This window comes from Sciurus vulgaris, assembly GCF_902686455.1.
Source record: "Sciurus vulgaris genome assembly, chromosome: 15".
Classification (NCBI taxonomy): Eukaryota; Metazoa; Chordata; class Mammalia; order Rodentia; family Sciuridae; genus Sciurus; species Sciurus vulgaris.
The window spans coordinates 66,065,480-66,078,130 of record NC_136476.1 but is presented as its reverse complement, the minus strand read 5'-3'; the positions used below and the strand labels follow the sequence as shown (position 1 = coordinate 66,078,130).

General features: G+C 44.0%; 1 pseudogene across 1 annotated transcript; it reads right to left on the bottom strand.

The window, feature by feature from the left end:
• Window positions 1-10,853: 10,853 nt before the first annotated feature.
• On the bottom strand, window positions 10,854-12,266 carry LOC306645564 (zinc finger CW-type PWWP domain protein 1-like; annotated as a pseudogene). Its single transcript has one exon. The product of its transcript is annotated as a zinc finger CW-type PWWP domain protein 1-like (transcript).
• Between the last annotated feature and the right edge of the window lie 385 nt (window positions 12,267-12,651).

The window sequence follows — 12,651 nt, the reverse complement described above, 5'->3', positions numbered from 1 at the left end:
CTTTTCTGTAATTATTCTAATAAGCATAGTCTTAATCATTTTTATTAATTACTACAGTTAGTCAAGGCAACCCACTTTTTCTCAAGACACAGGGAAAACTAAAAGTCAAGAAACCAAGATCTGCGTAGCTAAATTTTATGAGTACACATTTTAGAACATCTTTTACATTTTCAGGAGATAGAACCAATATATCACCCAATGGCACTGAGATTCTGTAAGTCCATGGACCTTATCTAATGTATACAATGAAGATAAATATCTCCTTTATATACTTTATATAATGAGGATTAAAAACAAAATGATATTATAGTGCATATACATATATGCACATATACACACACTATATACTATATGGCATATATGCTATACACCTTATAGTGTGTATGTTTGTGTGTGTCCACATATTTAGGTTGGAAACTGTTCTTATATTCAAATACGTATCAAGTAACTCAACATTTTATAAGGTTTTAAAATTTTAACTATTTGAAAATTACAATTTTGGATAATGTGTGATAATGTAAAAATTTTACAAAACAATTTAAAAGACAGCTGTCCTATGATCTAACTTAAACACAATTTTTTATTTTGCAATCTTAAAATTTTTGTTCTAACAAGGATTGTTTTCTTTAGAAAGTTTAGATTTTAAGAAGGTTTAAACTGTCTGCATATAGACTATTGTCTTAGCATTAATTTTATATAATAAAACCAAGGCAATTGAGTCAGGGTTGTTTAATGAACATGTTTACTAACTCAATGCAATTTATCCAAAATTGATCAGAAATGTTACAAGGTATTTGTAAAAATATATTTTATAAACTTCGTATTCTTACTAGAACTTAAACTCACATTTAAAAGCTCTTCTATTAAAATTTAGATATTTTCTTTCATAATTACAGTAATGAAGGCTATTATTTAAATAAAATTATCCATACTTTTTAATGTAAAAGGAATCATTTAATTTTTCTTAGACATTGTTTTTTGGTGGGGGTACTAGGGATTGAACTCAGGGACATTCGACCACTGAGCCAAATCCCCAGCCCTGTTTTGTATTTTATTTAGAGACAGGGTCTCACTGAGTTGCTTAGCGCCTCACTTTTGCTGAGGTTGACTTTGAACTCGTGATCCTCCTGCCTTAGCCTCCCCAGCTGCTGGTCTTTTGACATTTTTGAACCACCTAAGTATGCACAACAATTTGTCAACAACTAATCTTTAAATTTTTCCAAGTGAGGAGAAAGGAGAAGATACAGAAATAACAAAGTCAGAGCAGTGGCTTTTGACAAATATGAAATTATCCTGGTAAAAGGTTATCTTCCCTTTATAGGGAAAAGGCAGAAAGTTCCAGTACAGGAAACTCTTTTCATACACATACAGGTACTAAAGTGAAAGCTCTGTAGCTGTTTGTCAGCAGTGGCCCCGACCTTGACAAGTCCTGCTGAGTAATCCCCAAGGATGGCAAGGGAGGGGGACCTCTGTGGAATCCCAGTCATCTCTCTTTTAGGCAGATCAGATACACCATCTCCTCTAAGGCTGTCTTTTCCCTAATTGTACAAGTACTTCCAAATGAACATTCTTCTTCTTGTCCAAGTTCCTCAAGTGGCTGATATAACTGTAATCTGTCCTTAGTGAAGTTATGCCAGGAGGCAGCACAAAGTTGCTGAGCAATTGAGCCCAAGAGATTGCTCGCCTGTTGACCAAAGGTAAATATGGCTTACATTTCAAGCCTGCAACACCAAGGTCAAGCTGCTTCTACTTGCTGACCTGAGAAATCAGCAACCACCTGACATGGAACAACATTATAGTGAGAACTTTCTCAAAGATTTCTCATACCAGAGACACTGGGGAAAGTTCTCATGGATAAACAGAAGGCTGGAGAGGGTGCTGAAAGACACACTTCACCAGAGATGCAACGTCTGATCAGAAACCAAAAATTCCCAGAGACACAGTGAACCCGATACTGAAGGGTCAAGGATATAACCAACCAGGGTCTAAATTCAGAGTAAAACCACACAAAGATAAACTTTGGATATCTTGAGAATTGAGGAGGCTCAGAGATTCACAATGCTACCAAGGCAAGGCAAGGAGCCCAGTCCACCGTCTTGAGAATCTTGACCAAATCTCAAGGGAATCTTCAGTGCCCTGATCCCACAGCTTTAATTCAGCAGGAGTGAACTTTTAGTCTAATAAAGTCAGTCTTGCTGGCCCACTGCTGTGAGGGAGGTCTACATAGCAGAGAAGCCATGTGTGTGTGTCACCAAGAAAGGGAAATGTTATTACTTGATTTTGGGATAGGGTGGCACTTTAGTGAAATTTAGATGAAATGGTATCTTTTTAAAAAATATTATTTTAGTCATCAATGGACTTTTACTTTTTTTGTTTACATGTGTGCTGAGAATTGAACCCAGTGCCTCACACATGCTAGGCAAGTGCTCTACCACTGAGCCACAATGCCAGCCCTGAAATGGTATCTCAATAGGTTGAAGCAAAGCAGAGCTGTATGTCAGGGGATGAAGGCGGGTCTGATGGCAGGAGGACAGATTAAGATGTGGATTGTTATGTCCAAAAACTCCTTATCTGAATCTGCTGCTAGAAATCAAGCTTGCTTCTCTTTGTCCAAGTGAATTAGATCTTGCAGCCAAGGGTAGGATGTTTTGATTTTAAAAACTAGGTTCCTGATAAATCACAATTTTAAAATCAGGATTTCTCAGTGCTAATGTAGTAGTCTGCCACAAAGTGTCAGTAGGGATCCTGTTCCTTGGGGGAAACATTTCTTTGTTAACTTTGCTGTAGGGTTCACCTGCCTCTCCTTTCCAGACTGATGAATAGTACAGTGGGTCATTTTCTTGGGACAAACCAACGTTCACTCTCACCATCCGACCCCATCTCCTGCTTTGTCAGCTAGCTAGACAGAAGCTGTGGTGGCATGGGACCTTTTATGGAAGTAATTAACCTCTTTCTTTCCTGTTGTCCTCTTCTTGAGGTGAGCTGTATAATTTTAGGGCCCCAGTGCAGCTTGGGGTTGTTCCTGAAGGAGTTATCCATAAGGAACTGAATGGAAAGAAAGTCTTGGGGCAAGGGATAAAAAGAATTTCAAGAAGTCTAAGTGTGGGCACATGGGAATGGACAGCCTGCTGCAGTTGCCCCTATGATCACCAGGCTCTTGGTTCCTGCAAAAGCCTGCAGTCACTTGGGCAGGCTCCCTGATCATGCAGCTTTGGGAACTGAGTGAAGATTTGTGCTGACAGGAGTGTGAAAGCAGGACCATGGCAATTGGCCTTCTGCTTTAGGATGTCTGGGAAGATGCAGCTTCCTGAGTTCATGTTGGCTCCCCAGCTGTGCCTGCCATCTTTAACCCTGGCACTCCATCTGAGACCTTTCTACCTCTGGTCTGCTGTCAGTCTCTCTGCCCAGGACTCTCCACAGTGGCTCCTCCCCTTGCTCCTCCCTTGCTTGTCTCTGACTCTGCTCTGCTTTCTTCTCACTATACTCTGCCCTTCACAAGGAATCCCACTCCTCCTTACACAATTCACCCCTATTACTGGCCTTCTGATTCCACTGGGGCCCACGTTCTCCCTCATCACTTATCCCCTTCCAGGCTGGCCTCATCCTCTCTATAGTGAACCTATTGGCTCAAGTGTCCCCTCATCTTTCACTCCTCCTATTATCCCACTAAGCTCCTTGCTCATGTTCCAACCAAAGGTCCTCTGTGCCTCTACCCCACGCTCTACAGTCCCTTGGCCAGTCTCAACCTTGGGCATTTGATTGCTTTTTGCTTCTAGAGTCCCTCCAATTTAAGGACCGCCTTTTCCCTCACCATCAGCCCTCTCAATCCTCTCTCTTGGAACACAGATACTAGACACTCCTTCCAAATAGACCCCCCATCAGATGATCCTCTCCTTGCTGAGAACTCAGCCTTTCAGCTCTCATCAATATCTCATTCAGTCCATGGATCTACTAGTTCATCTGTCTATCACCCCACCTTTGCCAGGCTCCACCTTAACACAGTCTAGTCTCCCTTTGGCTTGATTTCGATCCAATGAACGCTGTCCTAGAGAACTCAAGTTCAGATCACACCTGCTTCATGTGGCTTTCTCTCTTCCAACAATCTCAGGCAGCCATTGCTCTAAAGCCTTGCCCCTTGCACCCTGCTCCCTGATGGCAGTCGACTGCCAGAACTCCTTTCTCCCTACCTTGTACTGAGTTCTCCTGCTGGAGCGTTTTCCTCTCTGTCCTTTCAGTTCTGTCTCTGGGGAGACCCCGAGACCAACCAGACATGCAGAAATACGTAGATGTTCCTTTCTCAGCTCCACCATCTGGAAGGCGCAGAGTGTGGGTTTCCAGGTTTGGGAGGAATAAGTCAATAAGGTCATTTCTAAAGCAAAACAGGACATTCTCCCAATCAATTCTATGACCCCCTTAGCATTAGGTGGCATCGGGCCCCACCCACCCACCAACCTTTCTGGTGATATGAAGGTCAGCTCTCATAGTAGTTGCATAGTCCTTAGGAGCTTCCAAATCCTGAGCCCTGGGGGACCCTATAGCAGAAATGCAGCTAAGTCTTCTGAGGTTCCCCCACATCTGCCCAGCGGGTTCCTGCTGACTACCCTACTATTCCATGATAAATGTTCCCAACTGTTATGGTGGGGATGTGAGGTGTCTCCCAAAAGCTCATGTGTGAAACAATGGAAGAAGGCTTAGAGGAGAAATAATTGGGTTATGAAAGCCTTAACCTAATCAGTGAATTAATCCCCTAATGGGGATTAACTGAGGGGTAACTGAAGGCAGAAGAGTGTGGCTAGAGGAGGTGGGCATTGGGGATGTGCCTTTAGGGTATATATTTTGTATCTGGCAAGTGAAGTCTCTTGCTGCTTCCCTCCACCACACTCTTCCGCCATGATGTTCTTCCTCACCTCAGCCCTGAGGAATGTAGCTGGCCTTCTATGGACTACGACCTCTGAAACTGTGAGCCCTTCAAATAAACTTTTCCTCCCCTAAAATTGTTCTGGTTAGATCTTTTAGTCACAGCAACAAAAAAGCTGAATAAAACACCCCCCCCCCCTTTTTCTTTTCTTTTTTTTTTTTTTTTTTTTTGTGGTGCTGGGGATTGAACTCAGGGCCTTGTGCTTGACAGGGAAGCACTCCACAAACTGAACTATATCCCCAGCCCCAAAACAACCATCTTTGATGGATGTCCCTCTCTTCCCACCACACACTCTCCCTTTCTCTTATTCCACCTCTAAGGTCCCCACCCCCAATCCAAGGGCAGCTCAGAAACACCCCTGTTAACTCAGACCCAAACCTTGCCCCATCTTAAGGGCCTAGCCCCACTTCTTGGGGGCAAGCTTCTGAGTGAGGGAGCGCATCAGAGGAGGACAGGGTCTTTTTAAGTTTTCACTTCAGGAATACAATGAGGGAGATGAACTTGAGAATAACTTTAAGAATTCTTTCAAGGGTGGAATAGTCTGAGGAAATAGTCAAGGACAAGGAATCACCAGCTCTGGAGTAGCTTGGGTTGGCAGAAGCCCTATGTCCCTAAACTTCAGGCCCTAAGAAAAAGCCAGAACAAGAATGTAGCCCCAAATAAGAGGCCCTGGGGAGATCCAAAGCACAGGTGTATCAAGGAGGAGGGCAAGATTAGGGGCCTTCAAAGCCAGAGTCTGCTCCCCCAGACCAAGGACTTAGCTGACCATCTAGTGAACGAGACCCCTAGTTTTTGGCCTAGACAGAATAGACTTTTACAAAAGTCAACTGGGAACTGTTTCAGTGGCTTTGTTTCAGGACACAAGGTCAAGGGCAAGAAAGACACCTGCAAAAAACTAAATCGACTGTGTATCGTCCCCATTCGGGTGAAATCAGAGTCTTTGGGAAAAGTATGTGAGTCACTGCTCCCAGCCCTGGGAATACACTGGGGAACGAAGCTGCCGCCGTGGCGCTTCCATCAGGGTCCGCTAGGCAGCTGCCTCTCCTGCCTCCAGCTGTGCCAAGCCTTCACCTCCCCAGCCCTCCACGGATCTGCGGCCCTGCGCACCTCCGCACCTCCGAAACACAGGCCTTCAGATGGGGCATCGAACCTTCAGAACTGGCGGCGTCCCGCCTCCCTTCCTCCTCCTCTCTGCCGCGTCCAAGAGCCATTCTGAGAGGCCTTCCTCGACCTCCCAGGAGGGGCTGCGCCCCGCTCTCCCCGACTCAACCCCTGCTGAACCACATCGCGGTTCCCCTTCCCTGAGACAGGGACCCTCTCTATCTCGCTACTGGCCTGAGCCTCGAGCCTGGTTAACGGTCAATAACCGTCGGGGGAACTGGGAAGGAGCAGCGGGGCTGAATCTCTAGCTGGAGGCCCCGCCCAGTGCGCTCTGGGGGCGGGGCTGCAGCCAGGGGGCGGGACTGCATCCGGGGCCTTATCAGGACCACCTGTCAGGGGCCTGATGTTTCCATGTCCTTTTCCCCTGGACTTTATGCCTAATTTATTATAATTTCTTATTCGAGTTGTTCAGGTAGATAAAAATGAATTCTCACAGTGTATTAAAACAAATGTTATCATTTGTGGTGCTGGAGCTTGAACCAGGGCCTTGTACATGCTGGGCAAGCACTCCTCCACTGAGCTACACCCTAGCCCCATCATAGTATATTATACTCTCCAAGCAGACTGTAAGCAAATTTGGGTCAAAGACTGTTTTTTTTGAAGAATTCATCCATATCATTGTTAAATTTATTGGCATAGTTGTTCATAATATTTTATTAGTCTTAACCTGAGTAGATCTGGTGATTCATTCTTGATATTAATAATTTGTATATTCTCTTTCTTGACCAGTTTGACTAGAGGTTTATGAATTGTCTCTTTTCCCCTAAGGAAACAGCTTTGGTTTCATTGACTTTTCTCTTTATTTTTCTGGTTTTTCTTTTGCAGATTTCTGCTCACATTTTTATCATGTCCTTCCTGTTTGCTTGGGGTACATATTACCTTTCTCTATTTCCTTAAGGTGAATAATTATTGGTTCATTGACTGGAGACCATTCTTCTCTTCTGCTGTGGACTGAGTATGGTTTGTCCCCCCTACAGCTCATTTGAGATTGAATTGCCAATGTCACAGTGTTGAGAATTGGTGGGATCTTTAAGAGGTGGTTGGGGCATGGGGCTCTGCCCTCCTGAATAGGGTTAATGTAGTTCCTTTGAGATTGGGTAGACGTTGTGAGTGGTTTGTTGTAAAGCAGGTCAGCTGGTTTTTCTCCCCTGCCTTCTCACGTGTTCCACTTGCCCTTCCATTTTGTGTAAAGTGGCATGAGGCCTCCACCAGAAGCTGAGCAGATGCCAACACCATGCCCTTGAACTTTCAGGATCATGAGCTACATAAACACTTTATCTTCCTCCCTCGTTCCTTCTTCCTCTTTTCTTTTTGATTGAACCCAGGGTCTTACACATGGTAGGCAAGTGTTCTACACACTGAGCTACACTCCCAGCAGCCCCCCCAACTTTATCTGTTTTTGAGATGAGGTCTCACTACGCTGCCTAGGCTGCACTGAAACTTCTGAGTTCAAGTGATCCTCCTGCCTTAGCCTCGTGTGTAGCTGGGATTATAACATGTGCCACCATGCCAGGTTTAACAGACCTATGTTCTTTACAAATTACCCAGTCTCAGTTGTTCAGCTATAGAAACAGAAAAAAAGAACTAAGATGTCTTCTCATAAAACTTAATTTTTTGAAGTGAACGTAACCTCAAAATTTTACTATCTTTATAATTTAACAAAAGATAGAGCCCAGGTCTGCCTTGTTTGGGCCTTTCTCTTTTGATCTCCTTCCAGTTTAGAATGTTTGCATCTTTTAATATCCAGCATTCTCTTGGATCTGCAGTTGAGCTCAAGCATTCAAGCCTTATCACGATCTTCTTTGTACTTTTAGCCTTTTTTTTTTTTTTTTCTGGAAGATGGGCTTAGTTCTGTTCACTAGTGTTGCTTTTCTTCCTGTCCTCACACTGCTTTCCCTCGGCCTACAGGGAGTCCTTGCTCTTCTTGTACTGTGTCATTTTGTGTAACTGGTCCTTGCCACATATATTATTTGAAGTATGGTGGGTTTTAGGGACATTCACCATGTTCTCTGGAATGCTATCACCATAAAGTCTTTATGCTATGAATTTCCCTGTAAAAACTGATTTGGCTGCATCCAATGAGTTTTGAAATGTTGCATTTTCATTTTTATTTAATTCAAAATTATTTCATAATTTCTCATTTGACTTTCAGTTATGTAAAGGCATATTTTAAATTTCCAAATATTGAGCTATTTTCCAGATAGTTTTCTTTTTTCCCTCTTTAAATTTTAATTTTTCCAGATACTTTACTGTTCTTGATTTCTAACTTAATTTCGTTATTGTGAGGAGAATTTGCTTTTGTATAATTTCAGTTTTTCAAATTTTATTGAGATTTGTTATGTGATTGATTCAGCATTTGGTTTGTCTTGGTGACTAATGCTGCATTTGGTAGCATTCTCTGTAAGTATCTATTAGGTCAAGTTGGTTTATAGTGTTGTTCAGGTTTTCCAGGCCCTTTCTGATTTTTCTGACTGAGAGAAGATTGTGGAAGTGTTCAACTGTAATTGTTAGTTGTCTATTTTTCCTTTGAGTTCTATTAATGTTTATTTCATATGTTTTAAAGCTCTTTAAAGCATACACACACACACACACACACACACACACACACCACTCATTTAGGGTTCTTTTGTCATGTTGATGAATTGTCCTCTTTATTTAATGATTCTCTTTATTGCTGGTAGTCTACTTCACCTGGTATTCATTATAGGTACTCCAGTCTCCTTTTGATTAGCATTCACATGCACATCTCTTTCTTTTTACTTTTAACCTCTTTATGTCTTTATATATATATATATATATATATTTTTTTTTTTGGGTGCTGGGGATCGAACCCAGGGCCTTGTGCTTACAAGGCAAGCACTCTACCGACTGAGCTATCTCCCCAGCCCGTCTTTATATTTAAACCATCATGCCTGCCATCCTGTGTATAGGACGCATATAGAAACTTAAATCAAGCAATTTTATAGGGCATTCCCCTCCTGCCCTCCAGTTTTAACTGGGGGTCCCAGGGAAGTTTCTAGATAGTCCTTCACTCAGTTCTGCCTCTTGACTTTTTGATTGATAGCAAGACTAAATCAGACTTCCAAGTTCCTACTATGCACCGTCTTATCCCATAAAGGGGAGATTTTCTAAAGACCCAAGGGAATTCTGGATCACTTTGGTCTACACTGACCAGTTCTAATTGGAACTTGTTGTTACAGATTTTTTATTTATTTATTTATTTTTTATGGTTAGGGGACTGGCTTCTAATGATCACATCCACCTACATTTTGGAATTTGGTCTGTGTAAAGGTCACAAAAGTCTTGCAGGGTAACCCTTATTCTTATCTGCAGGAGGAGCCTTTCTGGGACTGCATGTCTCTTGCAGACAACAGTTTGTTGAGGAATGTGACGTATCCTGTTGACTTAAAACAGGCAGGGTTGCAGGTAAATTGCTCTTTAAAAGAAAACGTGGGGACCAGCACTGTGGGCCCAGTTGATAGAATTATCCTCTTTTCTTTTCTTTTTTTTTTTTTCACATCAGTAACCTGCTTTATTAACACATAAACTGCACAACTGAATTGAACCTTGTAGCCAGTTAACAACCCCAACAATTACCGTTGGCTCAGGGACCCCCTCACTGCTACAGAGACCATCAGGGTAAGAGCACAGGACTTTTCCTCGAGGAAGGCCGTGGGAACCCCCCTGCATCCTCTCCGGGCCGTGGCTCCCCTTGCTCCTTGGACTTCCATGAGTTACTCCAGGTCACGGGAGGCTTCATCTTCAGTGGGGATACTTTCGGCTTCTTTAGTTGGAAGCTCCTGGGGTCTAGGCCTTTCTTTCCCCTCCAGGGGTCAGGCCCCCTGAGGAGCTGGTGGGCTGGGCCCTTTGGCATCATTCTAACTTCTTTTTCCTGAGACAAGGTGGTTGCTAAGGCCTTGGTTTGGGGAATTTGAAAATTTTTCTTAGGGCCTGGCTGGTCCAAATCTGAAGTCCTGTGCCCTTCTTTCCTTCCCATTTTGGGTTCAGGAGGCACCATGGATTCACTGCCCAGAGGTTTCTTCATTATCTTCTTTTTCACGGTCCCCTCTTGTCCATCTGTCATGCGTCTTTGTCGCTGCCCGCAGCAACAATCCCGCGGATATTTGTTACTGCCTGCAGCAACAATCTCGCGGGTATTTATCGGAGGTGGACTGGAAATAAACTACTTCTATTCCTGAGCTGCTTCCTTGCTTGCTTGCTTATTCTCTAGCTTATAGAGGAAGAGGAGCTTGCTTGATTTTAGAGGAAGAGAGGCTTTGAGAGGAAGAAAGACTTTGCTTAGAGGAAAAGAGACTTGCTATGCTTTCAGAGATCTATTTCTTCTTAGAGTTCTGCTGCTTCTTCTTAGAGGTGCCTCCTGCATCCTGCGAACTAAAGGAGCGTGCTAGAGGTGTGTGCTAAAGGTGCTGTCCATCAGAGGTGCCTCTTAGTGGTGCGTCCCGCGTACTACGATCTGTGATCTGCGATCTAGAGGTGTGTTCTTAGTCATCCGCTCTACGATCTGCCATCTGCCTTCTGCCTACTGCCTGCTTATATTCCCTCCAAGAGGCGGAGGGTAGGGCCACGCCAGTTAAGCGAAGATCAGGCGAGGAGACAGCTGCCCAATCACGGCAAAGGTCAAAATGAGCAGGCATGAGCAGGAGCACTTGGGAACACATGTGCACGTGTTGTGTGTGTGGACTCACTTGAATACAGCCAATGACAAAGCACCTGAGTGTGTTTATGTTAACCGACTTCCTCACCACTGATGTGATCAAAAAAACTTCTGGCTAGCTGCCAGGCGCCATCTTGGTGTAGTCCGCATGGCATAGCCCCCAACCCGTCTTGCCTTGGGCTTTTTTGAATGTGTTTTGGTTGCTTGGGACCAGGCAAAGTTGGGTCTCTTCTTCTCTTCTTTCTCCTCCTCTATCTCTGATTCCTCCTCTTTTTCCAAGCAGGACTCTGGGCTGTTAGCCCCAGAAAGCATTAAGTCTTTTCTATCCCCACTGCTGTCAGATCCACTGTAATGGCTCCAGAAACCAAACAAGTTGACCCTCTCCCCAATGCTGGTCTGTTCTGCCTCCTGAGCTGCCCTGATGGCTGCCACCAGTTTCTGGCTATAGTCCTTTTTCCTGCACTTTTTCACTTCTGCTCGCTCCAGGGACAGCTTCTGGAAATTCTTTAGCATGTTGACTGAGATCCAAGCACGAGAAACTGTTTCTCCAAAAAATGTCACATGGTATTAGAAGGCAGAGAATCAAGATGAGACGTGAAGAGAAAATATTCCCGCAGGTCAGGATCAGATTCTACCATGCCTGGCCACAAGGAGTACCATATTGCTTGGGCCGGATAATGGATCCTGGGACATAAGAGGCATAGGCCACATCACTCTCACGCCCTGTTCAAATCTCCTCAGGAATATCACAGCAATTATAATCCAAGTCTGTATTCTGCTCACAAGACCAATTATCTGGGAGAATTGAGGGGTCAATGTTCCCAGGCAGCCACCTCCATTTCTCACAGTTTGGAGAGGAACACTGGACCCAAACTAAACATTGACCAAAACCACTTTCTTCTCCTTTTTTGCTGACCTCTGATGTGAGAATCGCCCTGAACCACTTTCTCTGATTGGTCTTTCTCTCTGCACTCATGTGCACCTTGAGCTTTCTCCATTGTTTTCATCTTGTGTTTCCTTCTTTCTTTAGCTTAAGGAAAGTCTATTAGATTTCTTCTCAGAGGGTGCAGGAACTGGCTGGCCTGATTTAGATATCCTTAGCTCTGGGGAAAGTTCATCTGCTATAGAGGCTGAAATCTCTGGAGTTTGAGGTACCATTTTCCTTTCTCCATCAGCATTCTCATGATCAGTAGCAGAAGCAATGCCTGGTTCTCTGTCTGACTCAGTATGGACTACGGTCTGGACACAGAAAGTCACACAAGCCATACCCAAGCATTCCTGAAGGGACTTCTGAAGCACAATCTGGACAATCTCTTCAAATTCTGCGTTGGTAAGACTCGATTTTCCCTTTTCCTCCTTCTCTGCTGGCTTGCTGTCTTGAGCCTTTCCTTTATTCTCCTGACCAGCCCCTGGACCATCCTCTGCTCTTGTCTTCTCCTCCTCCTCTAACCTGAGTTTTGGTAGGCTTGGCTTGGCTCCTGCCATTGGGGAACTGATCCCCAGGGTCTCATCTCTGTGAGTTGGGGCCATGCAGTATCATGTTATCCAATTTATGTGTAGGTGGGGCAAAGATTTTCTTTGGTCCCTTTCCACATTCTTCTTTCTTCTGTAATGTTGTCATCACTCAGCTGAGAAACTATACTTTCTTTTGCCTCTTGGGGGTAAGGAGGACCTGAAGGCGATGGACACAGCGTGCTGCTGCGGTGATTCTGCGAGCCGCTTCAACCTTGACCTACTGTTCTCCAGCCATGAGGAGAGCCTAGAATAATCCTCTTAACCTCGTGTTCCCACTCCTCATGTGTGTCTGTTACCCATAATTAGTACTTCTAGATCTCCCTTATTCTTTTGAACTACATAGTATTTCATTGAATTTTTAAAAAGCTGATGGACATTTCTT